Below are 14,264 nucleotides of genomic sequence, written 5' to 3' on the forward strand. Positions count from 1 at the left end.
TTCTAATGGGGAAGTTTATTCCATTTGCATTTATTTTCAGTAGTTATGCTTGGTCTTCTATCATCCTGCTTTTAATAATTTATGTCACTTGATGAACAGACTTTGTCTTTTTTTTCATGTATTTTAAGTGATTTAGATTATATAAAGTCCATTTTCTTTCTATAAGTGGTTACTTCAGAATATATTTGAACCAATATTTTATCTGTAATTAACAATGTCAAGAATAAAATATAAAAAATACAGGATCATAGTCTATAAACTTGCAGGATGAAAATGAATGCCTAGTTTTTCTTAAAGAATTTTGAAAATTAGTTTAAACCAGTGGTGTTCACCCGAGGTGAGTTTGCCCCCTTGAGGATATCCAGCCACATCTGGAGACATGTTTGGTTGCCATAGCTAGTGTTGTGCTTCTGGCATCCCATGCAGAAAGAACAGAGATCCTGCCGAACATCCTGCAATGCTCCCAACAGCCCCCACCACAAAGAATTATCTGGCCAAAATTAATAGGGCTGAAGTTGAAAAACCCTGATCTACTCTTTGGTTTGTTTGCACTCGCTCACTGAATTTTTACCACCATAATTATATATATATTTTTTCTGATTTCAGACTTGAAAACAAAAAGAAAAGGAATTACATGTCTATGTCCTCTCATTATTAGTTTCTTAATTTGTTCTGTCTATAAATCAATACAACCCTTTGATGAAACATCTCTTTTCGATCATTTATATACTTTTGCCCCCATCCTTTTCAGGCGTACTACAATGGAGTTCAGGCATTACTTAGGGTGCCACCTATAAGGACACCATTCCCTTCACAGATCAAGCGTAACTCAAGTGAAAGCACAGATAGCATCAGGATATTCCTGGCCTCTCTCCTGAGCTCCTGCACTTTCCTTCTTCTCCAGTCCTCATCCTAGTTGGACTCCAAGCCTCACCTGGGGGCAGGGAGCAGGTACTCCCTAACATCTGAGGGTTGTGTGTATGCCTATAGCCAGCATAGATGCTTAGGGGAGCTAAAAACCTCCCTCAGGCAGTGCATTCAGACTGTATAATAATATACCAACTTAATTTATTTTCCCCAAGGAAGAAATAAATATAATATGGAAGTTTAGAGCCAGATTGTTATTAAATTATTATTTTCATTATATATCTTCTTTCAATAATTGTTATTAATGATAATTATTTAATTAACTGTTTTAGCACAGTAATTCTCAACCACATAGTTACACATTAGAATCACCTAGGAGACTACTTAAAAATACTTTTGAGGGGCCCACTCTGGACCAATTAAATCAGTATATCTGGCTTAGCAACAAAACAGTGGTACTCTTACAAGCTTCCCAGAGATTCCAATGGGCAGCCACGTTTAAGACCCACTGGTTTAGTGGTTACATCAGTCATCACCAATTCCTTTGAACCAAAGATCCCTCATATTTGACTTCTCAATTTTTTTCTTATTTCTCTTAGTAATTTTCCTTTGTTTCTGTGCACAGAGATAATATCATTGGTTGCCTTTCACACAGATGAGAATTTGGCTGGTTATTGTGTTCAGGTTACTATACATATATATATACATATATATATTTCTATTTATGGTTAGAAGTGTGTAGCATTGCCCCTTTTCTTTTTGAGTTTGTATATTTATATGATTTTTTTCCCTTGCCTGGGTTCTTCATGATATTTGTCCTTGAAATTCAACAATTTATAAAGCTATATATCTGAGTTGGTTTCTTTTACTTATCCTATCTATCAGTAAGGCCCTTTGGTGATGAGGCACAAGGTTTTCTTCATCTTAGGATCATTTTTTTCTACACTTTCTTCTATTTTTTGCTCCTCTCCTGTGTGCTTGGTCATATTCTTCTAAAATATTTATTCCACATATATTGTAGTGATTCCAAAACTTATTTACATATTAAATTCACTGAGGGATCTTTTAAATAGCCCAGTACTCAGGTCACACTCAGTTGAATTAAATTGAATTCTCTATGGGTGGAATACAACCACCAGGAGTATTCAAACTGTGTGCAGACAACTTTAGGAACTATAGATATGTTAGGTTTCCCGGATTTGTTTTCCACACCTCTGTTTTTTCTTTGTTTTCAGGTCTGTTCTCCTCTGCACCCAAGACAAGATTCAGAGACACTCAAAGACCTGGGTCAGTCTGAATTTCTCTCTAGTTATTCCCCAGGTTGGGTAAGTTGATGGCTATCCTGTATTTGTTTAGCACAGTTCATATCCTAACCTATCTTTTTGCTGAGTTTTGTTTCTTGTTTCTATTAATCCCTTCATCAATAGTGCGTCTTTCCAGTTCTTTCCATGGCTGCTCACATTTGGGATTTCATTTTGCTTAAAAAACCTTAGTTCTTAAACTTGGTTGCACATTGGAATCATATGAATTCATGTCCAGAGATTCAGATTTAATCATTTTGGTAAGCAGAGGGCATCAGAAATGTGTAATGCTCCCCAGATCATGCTAATGTACAACCAGTACTGAGAAGTGCTGCTCTAAGGACTTTTACTAGCCTATTTGTGTGTGTCTGATAATGATAGTAGTTCTCAAGCTTTAGTGTGTATCAGAATCACTTAGAGGGCTTCTTCTTTTTTTTTTTTTAATTTTATTTTATTTTTAAACTTTACATAATTGTATTAGTTTTGCCAAATATCAAAATGAATCCGCCACAGGTATACATGTGTTCCCCATCCTGAACCCTCCTCCCTTTTCCCTCCCCATACCATCCCTCTGGGTCGTCCCAGTGCACCAGCCCCAAGCATCCAGTATCGTGCATCACACCTGGACTGGCATCTCGTTTCATACATGATATTTTACATGTTTCAATGCCATTCTCCCAAATCTTCCCACCCTCTCCCTCTCCCATAGAGTCCATAAGACTGTTCTAAACATCAGTAGAGGGCTTCTTAAAACAAAATCTGGGCACCACCCTCTAGAGTTTCCCATGTAGTGAATCTGATGTAAGGCTCAATAATTTACATATCTAATAGATTTCCGGGTGATACAGATACTGTCTTTTGACACCACTTTAAGAACTCACCAGATTAGGCTGAGTTCATTGGGCACCTTCCTCTTCCACCTATAATATTGGATTTCTCTAACAGGGGCACTTTTGAAATCTGATGTGTATATTTTATATGCATGTATGTAACTAGAGTCTTGATTCTAAGACACTACAATCACTGAGACCCATCTTTTGAAGTGCTACTTGGCAAACAGTATGTATGCTAAGATGGAAAAAGGGTAAAAAGGATGAAATGAAATATGCTTACTCAGGTAAACTCACAGGTACCTTCCCTTCACCTCCTCCCTCCACTTTACTTGCCGATATTTCCAATCGCTGTGAATGTGGAAAAAGATGGAGCTAAATTGGTTGGAAATTGGGAAAGATATTACTATGTGGGTAAAAGTATAAACTATAACATGTATTTGTGCATATTTAGTCCTTGGAGCTGAAATGCCTTTTCTGCTCCCTTGATGCCTCTGTATATCTTAAGGTTGACAGCATCTTAAACCCTCTGCAATCCAGAAGGGTCTTGGTCTTTTAGAAGGTCGGGGTTGCCTTGGCATGCCAACACCGTTTACTGACTGTATTGCATTTTAACTTAGCAATGGCATTTTTCACTTCCATGCAGTTTTTCCTTTCCTATTTGTGACTACCTGTTCTAGTTTTATAAATGCAACAGCCTCTTAAAATATGTTGAGAATGTAGTTAGGAAATTTCTAAATTGTTTTTTCTTGCAGTAATTTTCATAGGAAGGGATGAGCTCTGATTTCTCAGTGTGGTTCCTCATTGTGTGAACCACAGAAAGTTTGTGTTTCTGGTAATTGTTTTTTCTCCTTGTGCTTGTCCTTTCCAAAAGGGTTTTTTGCTTTTCTGGTACTGGGAGGGGTGAGGTGGGTCTTGTCAGATTCTGTGTGTGTGTGTGTATTCTACTTCAAATCTCCTAGCCAAAGGGAGAAGTTTATTTTTCCTGTCTTTTTCCTTTGCCGATGTGTACTTGTAGCAGCCTATGGGTATAGGACAGATGCCGAATCCCAAGGCTATATGTTGGGAGGCTATACCACTCAGCTGAAAATTAATGATTATCTATTACAGGCAAGAATTATTTGGGTATCACTGCACCTTTTGGCCTAGTGAGGCCCACAGTACCCAAGGCAAGTCGGGGGTCATAGAGCTATTGCATACATCATTGGAATGGCCATTGATGTTTTTATACTTGCAGAGGCAATTGTGGGAGTCACAGCCTGCTGACTGTCCCTCCACCTACCCTAATCTCCAGTCCTCATCCCTTCCAGTTAGTGGGTGTCTTCATCTTTTTCTCTAGGTCAGTTCTTCCTTCACAGGTGGGGAGGTATAAGATTAGGTAAAAGTTTTCCAACCCTGTTATGAAAAGGGTCAGAGAGTATCTCCTGCAAAGGCTAAAATATTTACAGTCTCTGTCAAAATTATTCATGTCTACTGTTTTGAGAAAGCAGCCATAAGCAATATATAAACAAATGGACATGGGTTATATTTTCAGTGAAATTTACCTGAAAAACAGCCCCCCTTAGATATCCCCATAGGTCACCCCCCTTAGGTGACCCCTTAGATAGTTGGTCTGTTTTCCAAACTGCCCACCTAAACTCTTATCAATCAACACGTCTGGTTTCTAGTGTCCTCTTGCCCCAATTTATAATTTGATACAGGATTTTTTTTTTCATTTTATGTTTTTTTTTTTTGTTATTTCAAAAATGACAATGGAGGTGAGTCACACATGCCATCAGTTTGCCATCTTTCCAGGAATCTCTAATGCCTGATTTTTTTTTTATGTTCCATATCACATTCCACGATAAAGACCTTTAATGTTCTTTAACTCCACATTGATATTTAGTCTTGGGAAATGAATGTTGATACCCGAAGCCTAGTTATTTATTTGTATTTTTGCTGCGGTGTGTCTTCGCTGTTATGTGGGCTTTTTCTCGAGTTTTGGAGAGCGAGGACTACATTCTAGTTGCAGTGCAAGGTCTTCTCATAGCTGTGTCTTCTCTTGTTGCAGAGCACAGGCTGGATAGTTGTGACGCATGGGCTTAGTTGCCACACGGCATGTGGGATCTTCCCGGATCAGGGATTGAACATGTGTCTCCTGCATTGGCAGGTGGATTCTTTACCACTGAGCCACCAGGGAAGCCCTGAAGTCCAGTTTTTAATTTTGTTTAAGAATTCTCTTCTATACTTCTTTAATAGCAAAACAAAACCAAACCAAAACCAAAACAAACAACTCTTTTCTAGGGACAATAAGCTTTTCATGAAGCTTGAATTTCTTGGCTGACTCCATGTATTACTATTGCAAAAGGATTTCTGTGGCTAAAGAAAAACAACTTTCCTTCCAGTTTCTGTAACTTAGAAAATACCAGTACTTGTGTCTCACTCAAGGCATAGTGAAGACTCAAAAATCTCCTTCTCAAGGTCATATTTTCAATAAAATCTGAACAGATGAAGATAAGAGATGCTCCCTGGGTGGAAATTCAAGCAGTAAATATAGAATAGCTTCTCTGTTCTAGACACCATGAATGTTTCAAAGGTATAAATCCTAGTACCTGTCTTCTAGGAATGAATCATGAAATCGATTGGTTCATTCTTTTTTTCAACACACATTGACTGAGTGCTTATTACATGTAAGGTTATGTTCTAGGCTCCCCAAACACAAAAATTAAGACATGGTCCCTATGAAGATGTTTATAGAGTGTCAAAGAAGAAAGATATGCAAACCAGCAACTGGAACAGAGAGATGAGGGCTGTAATGGAGAAGATCACAGAATATGATAAGTGAGCCGAACCCTGCTGGGAGCAGGAAGAATTCAGAGCAGGCTTTTCAGGAGTCAATGAATTTGAGTTGATTGAGTTAAATGACCAGGCTTTTCCACCCAGTGGGGAGGAGTTAGCAGAATATGCACAGTCATGGAGCAGTGAAATCACAGGGTTAGCCCAGGGAACTCTATGTAGGTAGAACCTCATAATTTCCACACTTAATGGTTATTTTTAACTACTCTCAGCCAACATCAAGGGCTATGGTATGGAGTACCATGGAAACTTGCTAATATACAGTTTTGAATTATCTGTAGAGAGAATCTTATTTAATCCCTGTGTCTTCAGCACCTAGGACAGTGCCTAGCAATACTAGATGGGGATGTTTGTTGAAACAGTGATCCTTTAGTTATTGAATGAATACAACCAAGCTCTTAGGTGGGGGTGTAGTTACAATATTTTGTTTTTGGCCTAGAACCTCCTGTGAAAATAATGATTTGAAAACACTATTCTTTTGTTGAGGAAATAAGATGGTCCTGGAAAGGTAGCATACTGTTAATGTTGGTGATGGAAGTAAAGATGGCTAAAAGAGACTCCTCATATAGTCATCTCTATATCATTAAATATTCAAGAAGTTTTGAGTAACTTGTCTCTTCTTTTTCTCTCACAGCCTTTTCCCATACACATACATGTCCAGTCCATCACCAAATCCTTTGCCTCTGTCTTGAAAACAGAATCTGAATCTAGCACTTTTCTCTGCCTCCATCACAGCCCAAGCCAGCATCATCATAGAGAACATTCACTCATAGTCACTCCCTTGCTGGTCCCCCTGCTTCTTGCTGTTAATGAGCACGAATGGTCTTTACTGCACCAGGAGCCAGATCAGCCTTCTAAATCATAAGTCAGATCATCATTATAGCTTAGAAGCCTCCAGTGGCTTCCCGTGAAATATCCTCAGCCCACTTCTCTCTGACCCCATCATCCACCACTCTCCCCTTGCTCACTGGACTCTAGCTATTGTAGGCTTCTAGTCTTTTTGCCCTACCTCAAACTCAGTACAGCCCCTCCATAAGGCTTTTGAAGCTGTTTGTGCCTCTGTCTGAACCTCCATCACTTCTCAGGTCTAATGCCACTTTGTCCAAGAAGCCATCCCTGACCCCCATGTGGGATAGTGTAAAGTAGCAGTCCTGTCTTCTCCAGAGATGTTATATGTTCTTCTGTTCACTTTTTTTTTTTCATGAACTTCTATTTCTCACTAAAAGTTTCATGGGATCACTGTTTGTTTCCTAATAATGATTCTTAACCAGAAAAATAGAAAATCTGATTTTTTTAGAGTGAAACTTTGAATTTGGGAATGGCTAGGATCTCCAATGGGAGCTACTCTCTGCTCTGTGTGGAAACAATAAGGAAGTAATCTGCAGAGCTGTTTCAGGAGGGGACCATGCAGTTCTTCCTCAGGGAAAGTAGGCAAAGGCTATTTGAACCTCAGAAACTGCAATTTTTAGGGAGGCAATCAATATAAGTTTTTCTTTTCCTATGATAAATAATAATGGCTAACAGTTGTATGTCAACAGTGTAACCTATGAAGTAAATGTTCTATCATCTCCATTTTACAGATAAAGAAATGGACTAAAGGGAGGATAGGCAACTTGCCTGAAGTCTCACTTTGAGCCATTAGCAAAGCTGGGATTTAACTGAGTCCAACTGGCTCCATGGTCTGCCTGCTTGACCGGTTCCCTGCTATGCCTGGGAGGGACAAGAAACGAAGGATGTTTCTCTGATCTCTGTTCCATCACATTCCCAGACCAGATTCAATCTTAGCTGTGCTATGTATTTGTGGCACCATATTAGGAGCTTTGTATGACTTTGTTCACTGAAAATATACTCACCATTCTTTCAGGATTTATGGGAGCAGACTGTGTGAAATATAATAAAATGCACTCATTCACCATACAAATCAGCCTTAAACAGGGTAGAAGGATTGAAGACCTCTCCCCGAATGAATGATTTTGTAGATTATTGATTTGGGCAGCAGTTTATTTAAACATTAAAACCTTGAATGAAGTAACTTAGCCTGAAGAAAAATGTGTCAAGTGCAGTCCTTGTTATAGCTAGTTTTTCAGCCTCTGAGGACTTTGTAAACTGTCCAGATGTATTTTTTTTTTTTAATATTTTCTCAAGGAAAAAAGAATGGATTGGGAAAGGGAGAACGGGATTTGTCTCTAGAAATTATAATCTTTTTGAAAAGGAAACTTTTGAAAGGGTGTTTTGATTTTGTTTGCAGAAGCATTCTGTCTTTTGAGCCAGTCCTAAAACCTGACATGTTGTTATTTCAGATTCTGAAAAGTGTAAAATGTCTGTTTCCCTTCTCTATTGCCTGCATACCCTTCATCTATGTTTATTGCATTTGGTGCATGGAATTGGTATTCTCCCCAAAGGACTTAGAAGAGATGGAGCCACTAATTAACTAGAGGAACTGTGTGCCCATTTAAAACTGGTGTGTAGAAATTGATAGTTCCTGTCTATGGTGTCTCCAAAGAACAATTAAACAAACATTAATGCTAGGTAGTTGTGTATGGTTCACAGAGCTCTATTATGCATATTTCCTTTGGATGACAATACCATTAAATGTCACTGTATTTGTCTCATGTGTGTTAATTGTGGCTCTGTGGCTAGTGTTTAACCTTTGTAACAAATGAGGCCTGTATAATAGAGATTTTAGAAAAGGTGGGCTTTGGATTCCACTGTTTGCCATGACTATGCAGATTGGGCAAATTGCCTTCGCAATTCTCATCTATAGAATGGGAATAATAGATTCTGGAAGGAATAAAAGAACTAATATTTATAAATTTGTCAATGCAGCACCTCACATTTTTCTAACCTGCATGGTTATAAAAGGTTTTCCTAAGTTTTCAATAAATTATTATGCTAATCTTTATATGTTAGTTAATTTTCTCTAAAAGTGCATCAGTTGGAGAGAATCCCTTTCAGAATTGTCAGTGCTTCATTTCTCAGGAAATGAGATGAATGGGAAAATTAGAAAGGAGGAAAATACAAAGTTGATTAAAAACTTATGGTCGATTATCTCATGGTGATTATCATGATGCTCCAGTGAGCATGTTTAAATTAGAAGCTTTTTGTGTGTATTTTACTATCTTAATCCAGACTAGATCCTGGTTAAGGATGAAAACACAAACAAAGCAAAAGTAACTACAAATAAATGGAAGAGAATGAATTGCCAAGTGTATGTGTAATGAGTTCTGCTCTGTTGGGAACAAGGGTTTCCAGCTATATTTTTGGACTGAGATTTCAGTGGGTGGGACTAGAAGATTGGAATAATTTGAGTAAAGTATAAAACCATCCCACATACTGATTTCTTTTTTTTGCCTGTTAGTTTTTTCCTGAAGCATAGTTAACATATAATATTAGTTTCATATATATAATACAGTGCTTCAGTGTTTATTGTCTTTGTTATTCAGTCGCTAAGTCAGGTCCAACTCTTGCAGCTCCATGGACTGTAGCACACTAGGCTTCCCTGTCCTTCACCATCTCTGGGAGTTTGCTCAAATCCTTGTCCACTGAGTCAGTGATGCCATCCAACCATCTCATCCTCTTTTGCCCACTTCTCCTCCTGTCCTCAATCTTTCCCAGCATCAGGATCTTTTTCAATGAGTTGACTCTGCATCAGGTAGCCAAAGTATTGAAGTTTCAACTTCAGCAGCAGTCCTTCCAATGAATATTCAGGGTTGATTTCCTTTAGGCTTGACTGGTTTGATCTCCTTGCTGTCCAAGGGACTCTCAAGAGTCTTCTCCAGCCCTGAAATTTGAAAGCATCAATTTTTCAGCACTAAGCCTTCTTTATGGTCCAGCTCTCACATCCGTACATGACTATGGGAAAAACCATAGCTTTAACTGTCAGCAAAGTGATGTCTTCACTTTTTAATATGCTATCTAGGTTTGTTATAGCTTTCCTTCTAAGGAATAAGTGTCTTTTAATTTCATGGCTGCAGTCACTGTCTGAAGTGATTTTGGAGCCAAGAAGATAAAATGCTTCCACGTTTTCCCCTTCTATTTGCCACGAAGTGATAGGACCATATGCCATGATCTTGGTTTTTTGAATGTTGAGTTTTAAGCCAGATTTTTCACTCTCCACTTTCACCTTCATCAAGAGGCTATTTAGTTCGTCTTCACTTTGTGCCATTGGAGTGGTGTCATCTGCATTTCTGAGGTCGTTGACTTTTCTCCTCCCAACAATCTTGATTTCAGCTTGTGATTCATCCAGCCTGGCATTTCGCATGATATACTCTGCATAGAAGTTAAATAATCAGGGTGACAATATTCAGCCTTGAAGTACTCCTTTCCATACAACCGGTCTGTTGTTCCATGTCCAGTTCTAGCTATTTCTTCTTTTCCTGCATAGAGGTTTCTTAGGAGATAGGTAAGGTGGTCTGGTATTCCCATTTCTTTAAGAATTTTCCACAGTTTTTTTGTGAACAACAAAGTCTTTAACATAGTCAATGAAGCAGAAATAGATGTTTTTCTGGAATTCCCTTGCTTTCTCTGTGACCCAACAAATCTTAGCAATTTGATCTCTGGTTCCCCTGCCTTTTTAAAACCCAGCTTATACATCTAGAAGTTCTCGGTTCATGTACTGTTGAAGCCTAGCGTAAAGTATTTTGAGCACAACCTTACTAGCATGTGAAAGAGTGCAATTATATCAACATTTATATACATTATGAAATTATCACTATAAGTCAAGAAAACCATCCATGACCATACAAAGTTATTGTTGATTATATTCCCTATGTTATACTTTACATCCTGTGACTTGTTTATTTTAAACCGGAAGTTTGTACCTCTTTATTCCCTTCACCTATTTTGCCCAACCCCCACCTCCCTTCCATCTGGCAACTACCAGTTAGTTTTCTGCCACATGCTAATTTCTTACCCCTTATAACTGGCCCCAGTCCCTACCAGCCAGGCCTTTTGTCCCTGGATCGCCAACACAGAAGCTCTGATGTATATGTTTCCCGTTTCAGAACTTTTTCCTGAGCATGTTCCCAAAGTAGGAATATATGTCCACTACAGGGATTGGGGGCAGGAGGAGAAGGGGATGACAGAGGATGAGCTGGCTGGATGGCATCACTGACTCGATGGACGTGAGTCTGAGTGAACTCCGGGAGTTGGTGATGGACAGGGAGGCTTGGCGTGCTGTGATTCATGGGGTCGCAAAGAGTCAGACACGACTGAGCGGCTGAACTGAACTGAACTGATACCTCATCCACCTCAAGATAGGCCTTGAAAAATTATATTAAAAATTATATAAATTATATTAAAAATTATAAATCAGATGCCTTCATATTTGCAAAAATTTTGGAATCAAAATGAAATGTGGTAGAGTATGAATAAAGTCTGTTTTTTGGTAAATAGTGCTTTCCCAATGTTTATTTTTTGGTTTTGACAAATGAATCATGGTGACATAGTATGTTGACATGGGGGAAAATTGAGGAAACAAAACTCTGTGCTATCTTTGCAGCTTTTCTGTATCTAAAGTTAAAATAAAAGGCTTATTTAAAAATGAAATTTGAGATAAATTGAACCTTTGTCTTATTTTATAGAAAAAGAAACTGAGTTTCAAAACTCAGGGACCTGAGTGACCAAAAGCCTGGTTTCCTGATCATTTGACAAAGTGATACAGTGTTTGTAAATGTATTTAGAAACTGTAATCACTTAACCAATGAGCTCTTTTATAAAAGAAAATACGAGGTTTTCCACTTTTTTGCCCTGCCATATCCCCATAGACATTGTGGAAGTCTGTCTCATGGGGTCTGAAGGGGTGGCTACACTAAGGGGTCTGTGTGTGAGGCTAAAAAGTGGGGTCTCCTACCCAAAACCATGTGGCCTAAATTCAGTCCAGTGCTCTAGTGCCGTCACATTATGATACAGGTCCTGGAACTTGGGGTCATGTGGAATTAGAGGTCATGCCCTGAAGATAAGTACAGGTGGGGGTCTCAGGAGCACAGACTTTTCAAAAGGAATGCCAGAACTTTGGCCCAAAACAGTGTTTGAAACCAAATGAGTATACCTTGGCTGCTTGCTCACTGACTTTGGAACCCAGACTGGCAAAGAAGCCCATCTCTTTGATTTGCTGAGTTGGGAATTTGATGTCTTCTGTTGGCTATTTTGCTTTCCTACACCTGGTCATACTCCTCGCTTTGAGTTCCTGCTGCTTCCAGGCTTCAGCACCCCACCTGCTCGCTCCTAGCTTTCCAACCTCCTGACTTTCCCACTAGTCATTGGCTTTGCCTTTTCCACCTGGCCTTGACAGCTTGCACTGGCCCTGTCCTGCAGTGCTCACTGGCTCTTGACTAGTAAATCACCATGGACAGCATGTGTGGTGTTAGGAGACAAGACTGCCTTGTTCATGAGAATAGAAACTCGTTTATAAGGACTGTCACTCCCTTGTTTTCTTGAACCAACACCTATCCTGGTGCTGTGCAGCATCACCACATGTGACCAGCAGGTTGATTCAGCATTGATGATCCCCTCTCTCCTTTTCCCCCATGACCACTAGCTAGACATGACCTCATCGTAGTTCTGGTTCTGACTGAGAAGAATCCCAGGAACAGGAAAAATGGGCAGATGGAGTTGGACAGTAGTGGTGTGAAGTGAAACTCTGCCGGGGAATTTTTCTCTTTGAGTCTCAGTTCTCTCCTCTAAAAGAGGAGGTCATTTATTAATGGCTTCATTAGTAAGACTGATTTAGGTTTCTGAGTAACTACACCCAACAATAGTTCAAGTTATTTCCTCATATATGATGGAATTAAATTGTTATACAACAATATCAGAAGTGAAGGGATCTCAGTCCTACGGTTTCCTGGACCCCAACTTCCTACAGTTTCCAGAACCACATTTCATAATCTCACCCTGAGTTCTCAAGAGATACCACTACACTGGTAGATTGTAGAATTAGTGAATGGAATTACATTCTCCAGTTTAATCAGAGGATCTTGTAGGACAGCCTGCTCTTCTAACTTGTGTTATTTCAGCCTGAAATTTCTTGGCATTGACATTCTTGTGGTAACCTCATCTCTGAGCTAAAATAGAAAACTTTGGAAAGAGCATGATGGCAGTTTTGTTTGGCACCTCAATATGTATATACTGAAAAAATACACTAAGATGTTAAGCAGTGGCTGTATTCTGGAATTCTGAGTATTTTAGTTCTTGTTTTATATTTTCCTTTTTCTCCAATGTATATATTACTTCGATAGTCAGATAAACAAATAGGTAATGTATAAAACATTTTGAAATCTTGTTATTTTCTAGTAATAAGAAATGAAGAGGATGAGAGAAGAAACAGTTGGAAGACCTTGAGTAACATGTTTTTGTTCATTCTTTCAATAAATGTTCATTGACCATCTAATATATACATACTCTAACTGAGTCTTTGCCAGAGGTAAAAGTAAATCAGAAAGTTGACCTCAATTAACTTGGAAATTAACTAGGAATATACAAATGTATACTAAGCATATAATATTAGAGTTCATGCACTAAAGGTCATATGAAGCCCTATGCAAGGAGCTTCGGCTTATGTAAGGTAAAGGTCATCTCAGAGTTAGTAGGAAAGACTTCATTAAAGAGGTGGCATTTGATTTGACCTTTGGAGGGTGAGTAGGATTTTGAAAAGTGAAGATGGGAAGAGGAGATTGTTGATTTCCACCTGTTTCCTTTTTATTCCCTGTAGCATCTGTGAGAGAATACAGAGATGGACACTCTCCATGGTATGAAGATGGGCCTGTGAAGAGGAGTAGAAATGGTGATGTTGAAGGTGGGAATTCCACCCTCTTCATCTTTGTATTCCCGGTGCACCAGTCTGGCCATGTAACATGTGTGTGTGTGTGTGTGTGTGTGTGTGTTAGTTGCTCAGTTGTGTCTGACTCTTTGCGACCCCATGGACTATAGCCCACCAGGCTCCTCTGTCCATGGGATATCCCAGTCAAGAATACTGGAGTGGGTAACCATTCCCTTCTCCTGGGGATCTTCCTGATCCAGGGATCAAACCCAGGTCTCCTGCATTGCAAGCAAATTCTTAACCATCTGAGCCACAATGGAGTCTTCCATGCATAGTAACCTCAGTAAATGAGGCAGTCAATGATCAATGAAGTCATAAAGCATACTTAGTAGTAGTGTTGGAGGAGGTCGTCGAGAGGGCACACCACTGGCTGGCCTGTGAGTTGGACCTGGGCAGTCAGAGGCTCCTACTCCCTTCCATGTCCTTGGAATGTACATTCTCCCACCTTTCCCACTGTTCCAAGTGGGAACTTTTCCAAGGATGCAATCAAGGAAGTAAGGTGTTGTGACCATCTGGATGGTAAAGATGACTGAACCCAGATAAGGCATCAAGGTTAAGATCCTGGTGGGCAGGTGTGGTGATCTTGTGGCTGCCCAAGACAGGCTTCATAAGTTC

General features: G+C 39.3%; 1 long non-coding RNA gene across 2 annotated transcripts in view; it reads left to right on the forward strand.

Annotated features, from left to right (window-relative positions):
- Positions 1-13,703, forward strand: part of LOC113900251 — a 196,266-nt gene extending 182,563 nt beyond the window's left edge. For both annotated transcript variants that reach the window (XR_003513100.1, XR_003513101.1), the window contains 2 exons: positions 2,103-2,192; positions 13,542-13,703. This is a non-coding gene — a long non-coding RNA (uncharacterized LOC113900251). The remainder of the gene's footprint in view (positions 1-2,102; positions 2,193-13,541) is intronic.
- The last annotated feature ends 561 nt before the right edge of the window (positions 13,704-14,264 follow it).

This window comes from Bos indicus x Bos taurus, chromosome 10, assembly GCF_003369695.1.
Source record: "Bos indicus x Bos taurus breed Angus x Brahman F1 hybrid chromosome 10, Bos_hybrid_MaternalHap_v2.0, whole genome shotgun sequence".
NCBI classification, from domain to species: Eukaryota; Metazoa; Chordata; class Mammalia; order Artiodactyla; family Bovidae; genus Bos; species Bos indicus x Bos taurus.